The 12938-nt window shown below is 42.9% G+C and overlaps 1 protein-coding gene across 3 annotated transcripts in view; it reads left to right on the top strand.

Annotated features, from left to right (window-relative positions):
* Positions 1 to 12938, top strand: part of PAK5 (p21 (RAC1) activated kinase 5) — a 291163-nt gene that overhangs the window by 32633 nt on the left and 245592 nt on the right. The window contains exon 2 of one of the 3 annotated variants that reach the window (XM_074317515.1): positions 1235 to 1336. The exons of the other annotated variants lie outside the window; for them this stretch is intronic. The gene's annotated coding sequence lies outside the window, so the exon portion shown is untranslated. The remainder of the gene's footprint in view (positions 1 to 1234; positions 1337 to 12938) is intronic. 3 annotated transcript variants of the gene reach the window in all.

Raw genomic sequence — 12938 nt, 5'->3', positions numbered from 1 at the left:
ACACAGAGTTAACAATACTATAGTATATAGGTAAGAATTTAAGAGGGTAGATGTTAAGTCAAATGTTATTAAAAAAAAGATAGGAAACTTTAGCGGTGACAATTAAGGATACAGTGTATATGGTGATGGTTTCATGGGTGTATATTTCAAAATCATCAAGATGTATACATTAAATGTATATAGCCTTTTTTTGTATGTCAATCATGCCTCAATAAAAAAATTTAAAACATTGTGAAAAGATACAATATTTAAGACAAAAAAATGAATTGACCATAGAGGTATGGTTTTTTTCCCCCTGGATTCTCATTTCTTGTTCGTTGATGCATATGTCTGTCATCTGTGCCTGATTTGAAAGATGACCTCCAGTGCCTTAATGTCTCGACACGGCTGATCGCTGGAGAATCAGTAAGTCTGAGAAGGCACTTGGAAATCTGTACTTTATGTAAGCACCACCAAGGTGACTGTGGGGTCAGGATTGAGAAACTATGATACTGTAGTGCTTCTCAGACTTCAAGGAACATATGACTTATTAGGACTCTTGTTAAGTGCAGATTCTGACTCAGCAAGTCTGGATGGGGTCTGAGATTCTGCATTTCTAACAAGATCTCAGGAGGTGATTAAGCTGCTGGTCCCCAGACCGCACTGTTAGTGGCAAGGGGCTAGGAGTTCTCCCTCAATAACCGTGACCCATGCCTTCCTGGTGGGCTGGAAACTTAATTGGATATATAAATTATTTTCCATATTAGACTTTCCAAAATTCTTTGCCTTTACTTACTTTAATACTATCAAGATAATGAACTCGGCCAGCTGGTATGTTGTATCCTTATGTGTCAGATTTAGGGGATGGTTTTTGAAAAGGCTTCAGGATTTTATTTCTGGGTTGTACAGAAAAAAAGACAGGTGGAGTTAGGAGTGATTAATTGAGAAAGGGATTTATTGGTTTCTAAACAACTTACTACCTCTAATGTTCACATTTATTTTATTTCTGCTTTTCCCCAGAAGATGTCTACAGGCAGGTTGTTTTTCTCTTACAGGTGGTACTTTAATGCTGATGTAGAATTGCATCATGTTTGGCCTAAAAATTCGTTTAGATAAATCACAGGTGCTAGATTATATCAGTTCATTCAGTATCCACTTGATCTGCCTTTATTTCAGAAGTAGTCTCTTTTGAAAGCTGATATGTGATTCTTAGAATCTTCCTAATTTTTTTTCTTTTCTTACTGTTTGCCTTTAGTAAGTCATCCCGATTGGTTGGACGTGGACTGTCTCTATTTTCACATAAGGAGCATTTGTCCCTTCCCTCTCTCAGGAAAACTGCTGTTGCCTAAGTACTTTGGTGAGGCTTACACTTTACAGTTCTTAAATGTGTGTTCAGTTGTGTGCTTGCATATCATTCCATGCTATCTGGGCTTGGTGTAGTAAGTGGTTATTGATTTCCTGGTAAAGGGGTTTTGTAGTTTCAGGCAACTGCAGCTCTTAATTCTGGATCTCAATTTCTAGTAAACCCACATTTTTAAAATGAGCTTTTCTTGTGCAGCATTTGCTTTCAAAACAGTGACAATGTTCTGAGCTATAAGCACTCAATTTTTTTGTTTGTTTGTTTTTCTTTGTCCTTCATTGTTTTCTAAATATTTCAGGAAGCTTTCGTGCTGTATAAATGATAGTATCCTAGGATTAGTGGTAATTTTCTCACTTGAAATCTTTTTGGTGCAACGTCTTAGTGGCTCTATATTTAGCCTGTATTTGAGGCAGGGATTGAAACTTCTATTTTTTTATTTAATTTTTACTAAATAGTGTGTTTTTTTTAACGTTTTTTTTAATTTTTTTAGAGTTTATTGAGGTGACGATTGTTAGTAAAGTTACATAGATTTCAGGTGTACAATTCTGCAATACATTATCTATATATAACATTGTGTGTTTATCACCCAGAGTCAGTTCTCTTTCCATCACCATATATTAGACCCCATTTACCCTCTTCTAGAGTCCCCCTCCCCCTTTAACCTTTGGTAACCCCTAAACTATTGTCTATGTCTATGAGTTTTTGTTCTTTCATTTGTTTGTCTTGTTCTTTTGCTAAATAGTGTTTTTAATGTAAGAGTAATACATGCACATGCTTAAATATCAAATGGTACAGAAGGGAAAAAAATGAAAATTAGCCCCTACCCAACACCATTCTTTCTGTTGGTTACCACTTTTTAAATGATATTTTTGACACCTCTGTTTTTTGAATGATGCAGAATTTCTTTAAACCCTACTCTGAAAAAGTTTTCCCAGCCTTCTCCATTCAACTCCTAGTTTCTCCACTTCCTAAATTTATGTATTTCTTCTTAGGATTTAAGCATATATTTTAAAATCAATTATTTTCTTGGTGTTTAAATATTTTATTTAATTTTTTAATAGGAAACATTCATATGTTTCAAAAATCAAAACGAAGTATGTGGTTAAGGCTCCTTTCTTTCCCTGCATTTATGAAGTTACACCCCTCAATAGGTAACCAATGTTAATAATTTCTGGGGTACCCTTTCAGATGCTCCCGGTGCATATGAAAGGTACTGTGTGTATATACTAGCTCCTTCCCCCATAGTTGTAGTGATGCCTGCATTAAGTGTGGTTTATATGTCACTTCAAATCCTCTTGGCCTCACTTGTCTCTTCTAGTCACTGCAGTGGCTATCATCTCAATATGGCCTCTAGCCATCATCTCACCAGTTCAGTCTAGCTCCACCTCATGGTATGCATAAGCCATGTGAATTTTGCCTCCTTTGTTTATATCCAAATCATAGGACTCTGTGGGGACAGAATCCCAGCGAGCAGTTTCCAGGCTCTCGGCCTCACATGGAAAGGTGCTGGCTCAGGTGGTAGATGGCTGTCAGCTGTGGCTAATTGACCATCAGCTGTAGCCAGTTAGCCAATTAGCCACTGATATAACTGCCGCGGCTGCGCTGGTTGGAGAGTCAAGTCGAGTGTGTCAGTTGGTTTGCAGGCAGAGAAGTGGACGGCAGGTTGTGGATCGTGTGAATCCAGCCTCCAGTGAGACTATAGTGCTGCCAGTGAGACGATAGTGGTATGACTCCTCTACCTATGGTTCCGTGGGTGTTCCTTTTTGGCCTAGCCCTATCCTGCGTTCTTATGTGGGGAGCGGGAGCAGAGACCCCGCAGGCCGCCCTGCATGACAAATGGCGCAGCGAGCAGAGTCTCCCGCACGACAGACTCCATGAGGTCCTACTTATTGCACACAAATGCACAACCTGACCGTCCTAAGAAGCATTTCCTATGGCTTCTCAGAGGATGGTTTCATGAGATCAAGAGAAATCAGTTACCCTTAGTGGTGGCTAGCAGTGTAAGCATTTTTGTATTAGCTCCTTTTGTCTCCCAGTTTTAGTTCCCAGGTCCCTCATGTTTGCTTCCTGAGATTGCACTCCCTCATAAAGTGGCAGCACTACAAACCTTTGCCTCAGGCCCTCCCCTTCTTGATATTTTGGTGGTGTTCAGTTTGAGTTACTTTTATGCGTGGAATTAATTTATCTCAAACTGTTCAGAATTGAGATACTTAATTCATACTGGCTTTTCCTACAATTCGTCTGAAATAATAAGGTTTTATTACACTCAAATGTTGAATTATAAATCTTGCCAATATCACATTTCATTAAAATGTATTTGAAATCATGTTGGGGAGAGAGAAAAGAAAAAGTTTATTTTTTCTAGCTTGCAGAAATAGTTTAACTGATTACATATGTAATATGTACATACACATGTACATACATACACACATACCCCACAAACACATACTTAAAAAAAAAATCTGTCTTCTGTTTTTAGGAAGCTGAGATTCAGATACTTTCAAGTGATTAGAGACTGTTTAAGAAGCTGTGTCTAAAAATTTGCCACTTTAAGTACAGAACAGGAAAATCTTTATTCAGAACAAAGCAGGATATTGTTGTAAGATACTAGTGTATGCCATCTAATTATTTTTCCTTCATAAAATAAAAAATTTTAAGATTCATACTATTATATACACTTAGCAGAGTTTGAAAATTTGAGACTTTTCATAGACAAGAAGAAGGAATTAGCGGGGTGTACTATTCCTAATATTTTCCCCCATGGCAAGCAAATGTTTCTAGTTAGTGTCCCTTTTATCCTTGCAGGTTGCAGTGAAGGGAAGAGTGACCCACTAAGAAATTCTCTGCTATGACTTGAAAACCTTCTTGACAGAGATTATATATAGGGTTTTCATGATCTGTTTCCCCATAGGGACAATAGTAATATGGAACAAGGAAACCACTCTCGAGGTTTTTTTTGTCATTACTGATTCCTTATCTTAATGAAAAAATGAAAGTTTATAAGAGTAAGCTAGATAAGTAGATATCTCTTCTTACCTAACTGTACTACTGTTAGAAGACTTTTCAAGCTCTTCCAGAGTCTTTGAATTTTCAGAATGTGTCTTTATGTTCATTTCTCTCACTATTTAGGTTCTATAGTGCATTTTGTTTCTCTGTAAGGCAGAGACTCAGCTCCTGCTCCCCGCAGAAGAACACAGGATATGGTGAGGCCAAAAAGGAACACCCACGGAGCCATAGATAGGGGAGTCATACCACTATATTCTCGATGGCAGCTGGTCAAGATACAAAAGCAAACATCTGGCAGTACCCGAACAAGGGGTCTTTCTGCACCCCAGTCTCGCTGGTGGCTGGGCGAGACACAGGAAGTAGGATCCACATGATCCACAATCCACCATCTGCGCTTGCTAACCCCACTTGCTAGCTACAACCGGCAGTCCGCTTCTCTGTCAACCAACCAACCCCCTAGCATAGCCATGGCAGTTATATTAGTGGCTAATGGCTAACCAGTAACAGTTGTTGGCCACCCAGTTACAGCGGATAGCCATCTGATTACAGCTGATGGCCATCTAATAACTAAACCAGCACCTTTCCATGTGAGGCTGAGAGCCTGGAAACTGCTTTCTGGGACTCCGTCCCACACTCTCCCAATTGTCGCTGTCCTTTTGGAGGTGGGAGAATGATGTGGAATCTCTGATTTCTTAGTGGAGGAAGGTATGTAGATTGAGAGAGGCCATTTAGTTATGTTGGTTTAATCTCTTTAGGAAGAGAGCAGGTTGGCAGTTGGTTGACATTTGTGACTTAGATTTTCTTCTTAGAAAGTATTACCGGAAAGCGGGCCCTTCTCAGAGCGATGTCCAGGCTTGATTTCCACACTGGGGGTGGAACCCGGCAGTGTCCGGGCTAGATTCCCAGACGGGGGGTCGGACCTGGGTCTTTGAACAAAACTGGGAATCTCAATTAGCCGCTCCGGCTTGGCTTTCACACTGGGGGTTGAACCCGGGCCTCATGCAAAACTGGGCATCTTAGCCACTTGGTTGATGGAGGATGGACTCTCCTCTGCATGGTGTCCAAGTTCTTGGCATCTTGAGTGAAGAATTGAACATGATACCGAGGTAAAGTGGTGAAAGAGCAGTTTATTAGAGGAGAAAGCACACTTCAAAGAGGTAGAAGTGGACCCGAGCAGAAGGCCATTATTAGAAGAGAAAGTACATTCCAAAGGGATTGGAGCAGGCCTGAGCAAAAGTGTGATTCAAAAGGCTCAAAAGGCTCAAAGGCCCAAAGGGCCAAGGGCCAGGGCCAGGGCCAGGGCCAAACTCATCATTATTAGGAGAAAAAGTACACTCCAAAGAGTTTGGAGAGGGCTGAGCAAAAGAAGGAGCTCAAAAGGCCCTGACTGGCGAGGACTTGGAGTTTTTCTCCCTTTTTCTTTTTAAGAAAAGGCTGTTTCTTTCTGGGTGTGGGACCACTTGATTGACACCTGTGATTGACAAGAGGCTATTGCCTCATCTTTTTAGACTGCACATGTTCCTTCCCAGAATTCAGTCTTTTGTAATGATATTAATGAACCTCCGGGCATATGTATGATATTATAATGACGGTATAAGGAGGCCCAGGTGAAATGAAGGTTGTTGTGGCCTTTACTGTGCAGGTGTGAGTGACTGGTCTAATCTAGCTGGGTATCTTGTACCCATTTGTTTCCTCATAGAGGTAGATAATTACAATGAAAAAGGGAAGTTTTGGGCGGAGAGGGGAGGTCTTTTGGGTGCATTCTGTGGGTTGTGTGGGATGTGTAGAAATGCAGAGACCCAATGCCTGTCTCTAACTGTCTGCCTTGTTTTCCCCTTGAAAGATGTGATCCCCATAAAATCTCTTTGGGAAGTTGAGGGGCAGGAGGTCTTCTATATCTGCTTCCTGCTGGGCAGGGGCATAGAGCGGTCCCTACCTATTGGGGATTCACGGAACTCTCACCCTATCTGATCTTAGATGAGAGGAAGGGGTCTCGAGATCTGCCTGGAAGACCATATTGGCTTCTTTAGTTCGGACTGGTGATCTTGCTGGGGTATCATCTGTATCCCCAGTGCCCCTGAATGAGGAAAAATAGATTTTAATTAATACATTTCTTAAAGAGCAGAGCTTAAAGCTAATGATGTGGGGTGGCTACATGATGGAAAATCCATCAGCTCTTGTGGAGCCTGTGGCCATTCAACTGGTCACTCAGGTGGCATCAGTTGTCCAGGAGCTGGGCCCAGAACTGGTTGGAAAGAACATTAGGCTTCAATGATTATAATCAACAAGCATAAATCACAAGTTTTAGGGTAATTATCTAAAGTGGGGGTAGGAGCTAAAAAACTGGGAAAAAGGAAACTGTAAGGAGAAGGAAACTTAAAATCTCTGTAGGAAAGAAAACTTAAAGTTTTTCAGTGGGGGGAGGAGAGAGGCCTGTATCAGAAGTACACTATGGAGATAGCCAAGGTTATTAAGTCATCATCCGTCATTTTGTTAGGCATGGAGATGTTGGAAATAAATGTACCTAAAGCACCACAATAAACTGTCTCATTATAAATTCAAACCCTAGGTGTGGTATTACACATTCAATTCTTACTTGCTGGTCCCATTTATCATTCTGTCAAAACAAGTCCTACTGCAAGAATATTGGGAAGTAAAAAGTCTGAGTACTATGGACAAAAAAGGGGCCACACGCTAAACCTGGCTAGCTCAGGGGAGGCCTGCCTGGTGGGCATTACAAAGTCAGAGATCGAAAGTAACCACATAGGATGGTGTGAACATAAAAGTTCCTAACTAAAAGCGAGTCATAGAGGGTAGTCACATCCTAGGCCTGTAGCTTCCTTGACAAAGGTCAATCTTTACCTTAAGTGAAACTGTTTATTGTCTTTTTGCATCTAAGATAATATATCTTGGAAATGTCAGAGTAATCCTGTGGGGACAGAGCAAGGAGAGCAGTTTCCAGGATCTCGGCCTCACTTGGAAAGGTGCTGGCTCGATGGTTAGATGGCCATCAACTGTAACTAGTTGACCATCAGCTGTAAACGGTTGCCATTAGCCACTAATATAACTGCTGTGGCTACGCTGGGGTTGGTTGGTTGGCAAAGAAGCAGATGGTGGATTGTGGTTGGCAAGTGCGGTTAGCAAGCAGATTGTTAATTGCAGATCATGTTGATCCTACTTCCCGTGTCTCGCCTGGCCGCCAGCGAGACTGGGGTGCAGGAAGACCACTCATTGGGGTGCTGGCAGATGTTTGCTTTTGCGTCTTGACCAGCCGTCATCAAGAATATAGTGGTATGACTCCCCTATCTGTGGCTCCGTTGTTGTTACTTTTTGGCCTCTCCATACTCTGTGTCTACCCACCGAGAGCGGGAGCGGGAGCTGAGACCCTGTATGACAAATTGCGCAGAGAGCAGGGTACGGTGCCGGCCAAAGCTCTCCGAAGGGCAGTGGAGCAGTTTATGCATATGAACACTCAGTCTCAGGAAGACCAGGAAGAGCAGTGCTGGGAGCAGGAGAGGATGTGGACGATACCCTGACCAGCATAGAAAGAGCCGGAGCTGCCAGAGAGCTGTACCCCCATGGATGGGTGGGAAGATGCGGACGGTACTCCAACCAGCATAGGCCAGAGAAAGTGAAGGTCGTTGTGGCTATGTGAGCTGTGAAGTGCTTGCTGGGGCAGCCCAGGTGCGGGTCTTGTAGTCCCAGGAGGAAACAATTGCTGAGTCCTTGGTGGAGGTTAGGTCAGGGTCATCCCTCACCCCCCAGGTTGGGGAGGACTTGGAGCCCAGTGGAGAGGGCACACATTGTGAGGCCAATGTGCTGCCCTGGCAAATGACTGTGGACTATGGGGAATTGCCTTCCATCCCTGATTTGATGGACCGCTTGATTGTTTGCTTGGGAACGAACCACCATGTAGTGGAACAGGCGGATGTTTACTTCCTGTGTCTCACCTGGCCACCAGCGAGACTGTGGTACAAGAAGACCCCTTGTTGGGGTACAGGCGGATGTTTACTTTCTTTGTCTCATCCGGCTTCCAGAGAGACTGTGGTGCAGGAAGACCCCTTGTTGGGGTGCAGGCAGATGTTTGCTGCCTGTGTCTCCACCAGCTGCCATTGAGAATATGTAGGCACCTTGGCTGTGAGCCACTATTGTTCCAGCATGGTACCCTGAGAAACTCTGGCTGTGCCCAGGAAGTCTGGCTGTACCCAGAAAGACTGGCAGTATCCTGAGAAACCCTGGCTGTGCCCAGATAGGCTGGCAGTACCCTGAGAAACCCTGGCTGTGCCCAGAAAGTAGGTGGATATTGAATGACACCCCCTGGGACATTACTTAAACTGGACTGAAACTTTTTCTCATGAGCTGGGTTCCTGACACAGGGCCCCTCGTAGAAGATGCTTGTCGCATAGATTGTGAGGAAGACCCTGGAGGGGTGGAGTGTGGAGGCAGAGCCAGGAGAGCAGTTTCCAGGCTCTCAGCCTCATGTGGAAAGGTGCTTCCTCAGTTATTAGATGGCCATCAACTGTAACCAGTTGGTCATTAGCCACTAATATAACTGCTGTGGCTATGCTGGGATTGGTTGGTTGGCAGAGACGCAGACAGTAGATTGCAGCTGGCAAGTGCAGTTGGCAAATGGATTGTGGATTGTGGATCCTGATGATCCTACTTCCTGTGTCTCACCTGGCCGCTAGTGAGACTGGGGCACTGGAAGACCCCTCGTTGGGGTACTGGCGGATGTTTGCTTTTGTGTCTTGACCAGCCACCATCGAGAATACAGTGATATGACTCCCCTATCTATGGCTCCGTTGTTCCTTTTTGGCCTCACCGTATCGTACGTTCTTGTGCGGGGTGTGGGAGCTGAGACGTGCATGGCAAATCCCCTTTTTCAAACCCCTCAGGGCACAGCTCACCACACCAGAGCACAAGACTACAGAACTCCTCGTTGTTGTCTTGTTCCCCAAATGACATATCATCTCTGTGCTATAAATGTTAATTATTAACTATCCTGTACCCACCAATGTAAAAGAAGTATGCATCTCTCTATTTTACTTTTTATCCAATCCCAGAGATTTCTCCTGCTTTGCTTTCTCTCACTCCCTTAATCTACCACCAATGGATTTCTTGTAATCCTCCTTATATCTCTTCCTTCGGTTCTAATGTATAAGATAAGCTGCAAAACTGCCATTCTCTGGAGCATTTTCTCAATTCATTGAGATTTTGCTTCACAGCAATTGTCAGTTTTGCCCAAATAAACTTATAAAAATTCTCTATTGGGATGTTCCTTATGTCAATAGTATGTTCTTCTTGCCATCCCACAGTTATGAAGTTCAAATAGATGTTAAGCTTCATGATAAACAGCTGTGAATTTCAATATTAGGGCTTTTTCTTAATAGAGGTTAGATAATAAACTTAAGGTTTAAAAAATAAAAAGGACCTTTAACTCCATGGTTACAGTTAAATGAGAAACTCATATTGTTTGGAAGACAGGCTATGTTAGAAATTTAAATAATTTCACTTTATCTTTCTATTATTTTTATGAAAATAGCATTTGCAAAACTCAAAGCATCATGAATCTCAAAGTTAGAGAGGTTAAAGATCCTCGTTCTAGCTCTTAGCGAATGCCATTCAACCCTGGCCTCAAAACCTAAAGTATCAGAGAAGATGGTTCTATTTTATTAGAAAGTATTCTTATAGATCATAATAAAAGCTGTTTCCTCATAAATTCTACCTGTGGGGACAGAGTCCCAGAGAGTAGTTTCCAGGCTCTCGGCCTCACATGGAAAGGTGCTGGCTTGGGTAGTAGATGACCATCAGCTGTGGCTAGTTGGCTGTCAGCTGTAACCAATTAGCCACTGATATAACTGCCTCGCCTGCACTGGTTGGTCAGTCAGTTGGTTGGCAGGTAGAGAAGTGGACAGCAGATTGCAGGTTGTGTGGATCCAGCCTCCAGTGAGACTATAGTGGTATGACTCCCCTACCTATGGCTCCGTGGGTGTTCCTTTTTGGCCTCATCACATCCTGCGTTCGTATGTGGGGAGCGGGAGCTGAGACCCTGCAGGCCGCCTCGTATGACAAATGACGTAGTGAGTAGGGTCCCCCACACGACACTACCCTTTGAATCTTTTTAAAAGATTTATGATGAAATCTACGCTGTCTTTCATTTATCAATTATTCACATTGTTCATGTAAGAAATGTCCAAGCATGTGGAGAATTTTTATAAGAGTATTTGAGCCAACTGACGATATATGCCAGAGCAAGATCTCAAATGCTCTGGAGAATAACAGTTTTGCAGCTCCTTTTATGCATTTGAATTAAGGAGGGAAGTAAGAAATATTACATGGAGGTGGGAAACAGCAAGGAGGAATGGGATTACAGGATAGTTAACAAGATTATGCTTTCTTGAGGGTGGTGTTGACTTTAAAATAATGTCAACTAGGTATTTCATCACCAAAAAAGATTTACTCAGGAAAAAGAAAAAGGATTGCAATCCAACTCATGCATATGTGGCAAGTCATGTGCACATCTGGCTAGTGTGCTATGATGGAGGATTATTTAAAGAAGAGCAAGAGAAAGTTGGAACCATAGAGTTATATTATAAAGGAAGTTAGAACCATAGCGTTCTTCCTGCAGGGTTCTCATATGAACTTCCATCAGCCTTGGCTCATCCTATAGATGCCCCTGCCCCCCACTGCCTGATTGTGCTTCCTTAAAGTTCCAGTTCATCTTTATCAGTGTTTACAGCTTATTTCAAAGGTATGTTAACCTAGACGCACAGAAACAATGGATAAGGCTTCCTTAAGGCAAAGATAAACCTTTTCCTAAAAACTTATATGCCTGGGATGTGACTACCAACCATGACTTGTTCAGCTGGGAATTTATGATCAGATCACTCTGTGAGGTTGCTTTCCATAGAGCCCCTGTTTTCATCCACAGCGTGTGTCTTCATGGGTGTCATCCTAGTCTCTCTTTTCCTACATTCTCTTCCTTTCACATAAGTCTCTATTTTAGGGTGGATAGTCCCAAAAAATTCAACTATACCTCAAATTTGGTGGTCTCAGGGAGGTACTTTATCATTATAGTTGTTGAGTTTTAGATTATAAATCTGTCTAAAGGTGTGTTATCCAGAACTGAATAGATGACTCATAGGAATTGTCCTAGGACAGAACTGAATGGAAATACCAGTGCAATAGGACAGCACACATTCCTATTAATGGAGCCATATCACATGCTGGACCTATTGCATGTTATAATTATAATTCCTCTGGCCCTTTTCTCATATGTTGTTATGAGGTGCCCCACACTTTTCTTCTACATTTCATTTTGGGGGACCTGAGTGAAATAAAAGACAAGCAAACAACACAAAAACAACAACCAAAAGATACCTTTTTAACCGATGAAATAGACAACAGTGAAAAAAATTGTGGTGGTTCTTGTGCCCTATAGATGAGTATTGATAAAAGTGAACTGGCCTGTTAAGATGCTTAACCATAGAGCTGGGCCCCTTGTTAACTCTCTAGTCCTGACTTCCTGTTAAACTTTGTGGTAACTTCCTGGGTAGGGATATGAATAAAGGGAATAGCCTTAGAATTGGGGCTTTTCTTCTTCACGTGGGCGGCTGGTTGGAGCACTGGTCGGGAGTGTGCACACTCCTGGGGTGACCTCATTTCTTTTTCTTTTCCCGAATAAACCATTCTTTTGGTGGAGTTACTGGAGACTTATTATTTTTTTAAATTTTATTGGGGAATATTGGGGAATAGTGTGTTTCTCCAGGGCCCATCAGCTCCAAGTCGTTGTCCTTCAATCTAGTTGTGGAGGGTGCAGCTCAGCTCCAAATCCAGTCACCATTTTCAATCTTATTTGCAGGGGGTGCAGCCCACCATCCCATGTGGGAATTTGTTGCGACCTGCACAATACAAGCTGTGGGAAGGCAAGGGAGGCGGCGAGGGTTAAACTATAATAAAGAGACAGAGACTCAAATATAGTTAAATCACAGAGGACCGAGGGACTCACAGCCTCAAGGGACTGGAGCCCTGAGTCGGGTCATCGTGGGTACTTCTTGATTTCTTACAATAAGCATCACATGATTAGAGGCAGGGTCTGCGAAATTTTCACACCATACCATAAAAATTCTTCCAATTCCCAGATATCTGTCCCAAAGCAACCGATGCTCATTGTCCCCAGGCGACTAAGGTGGATGTGTACAACCCCCTGGAGGAGCAAGTCTCACAAGGTAAAACCATCCCATGAGCTAAGCAGGAAGAGCGATATCTTATTGCTCTAAGAAGTCCTTTGCATAGCAGCGTGCAGGACAACAACTGGGGCATGCATCAGCAGCTTCCCATAATGGTGAGGAGGAGGGGTATGGCTACCTCCTGACTTTTATTATGTTAACTCATGGGGGTCCCAATGGGGTCCCGTCTGGCTTAAGTCATTCCTCCCATGAGGAATCATTACTCGTCTTTGACTGCAGACCCAGCTTACAAGGACCAAATAGGGAGACTTAGGATAAATAAACTCAACCCCAGAGAGGGACAGTCCTGCAGAGTCTTCTTTCCCTAAGGAAAGATTGGAGGGAACAAATGGCTGCTGTGTGAC

This window comes from Rhinolophus sinicus, linkage group LG13 (genome assembly GCF_036562045.2).
Source record: "Rhinolophus sinicus isolate RSC01 linkage group LG13, ASM3656204v1, whole genome shotgun sequence".
Taxonomy (NCBI): domain Eukaryota; kingdom Metazoa; phylum Chordata; class Mammalia; order Chiroptera; family Rhinolophidae; genus Rhinolophus; species Rhinolophus sinicus.
This window is presented reverse-complemented; position numbering and strand designations above follow the sequence as displayed.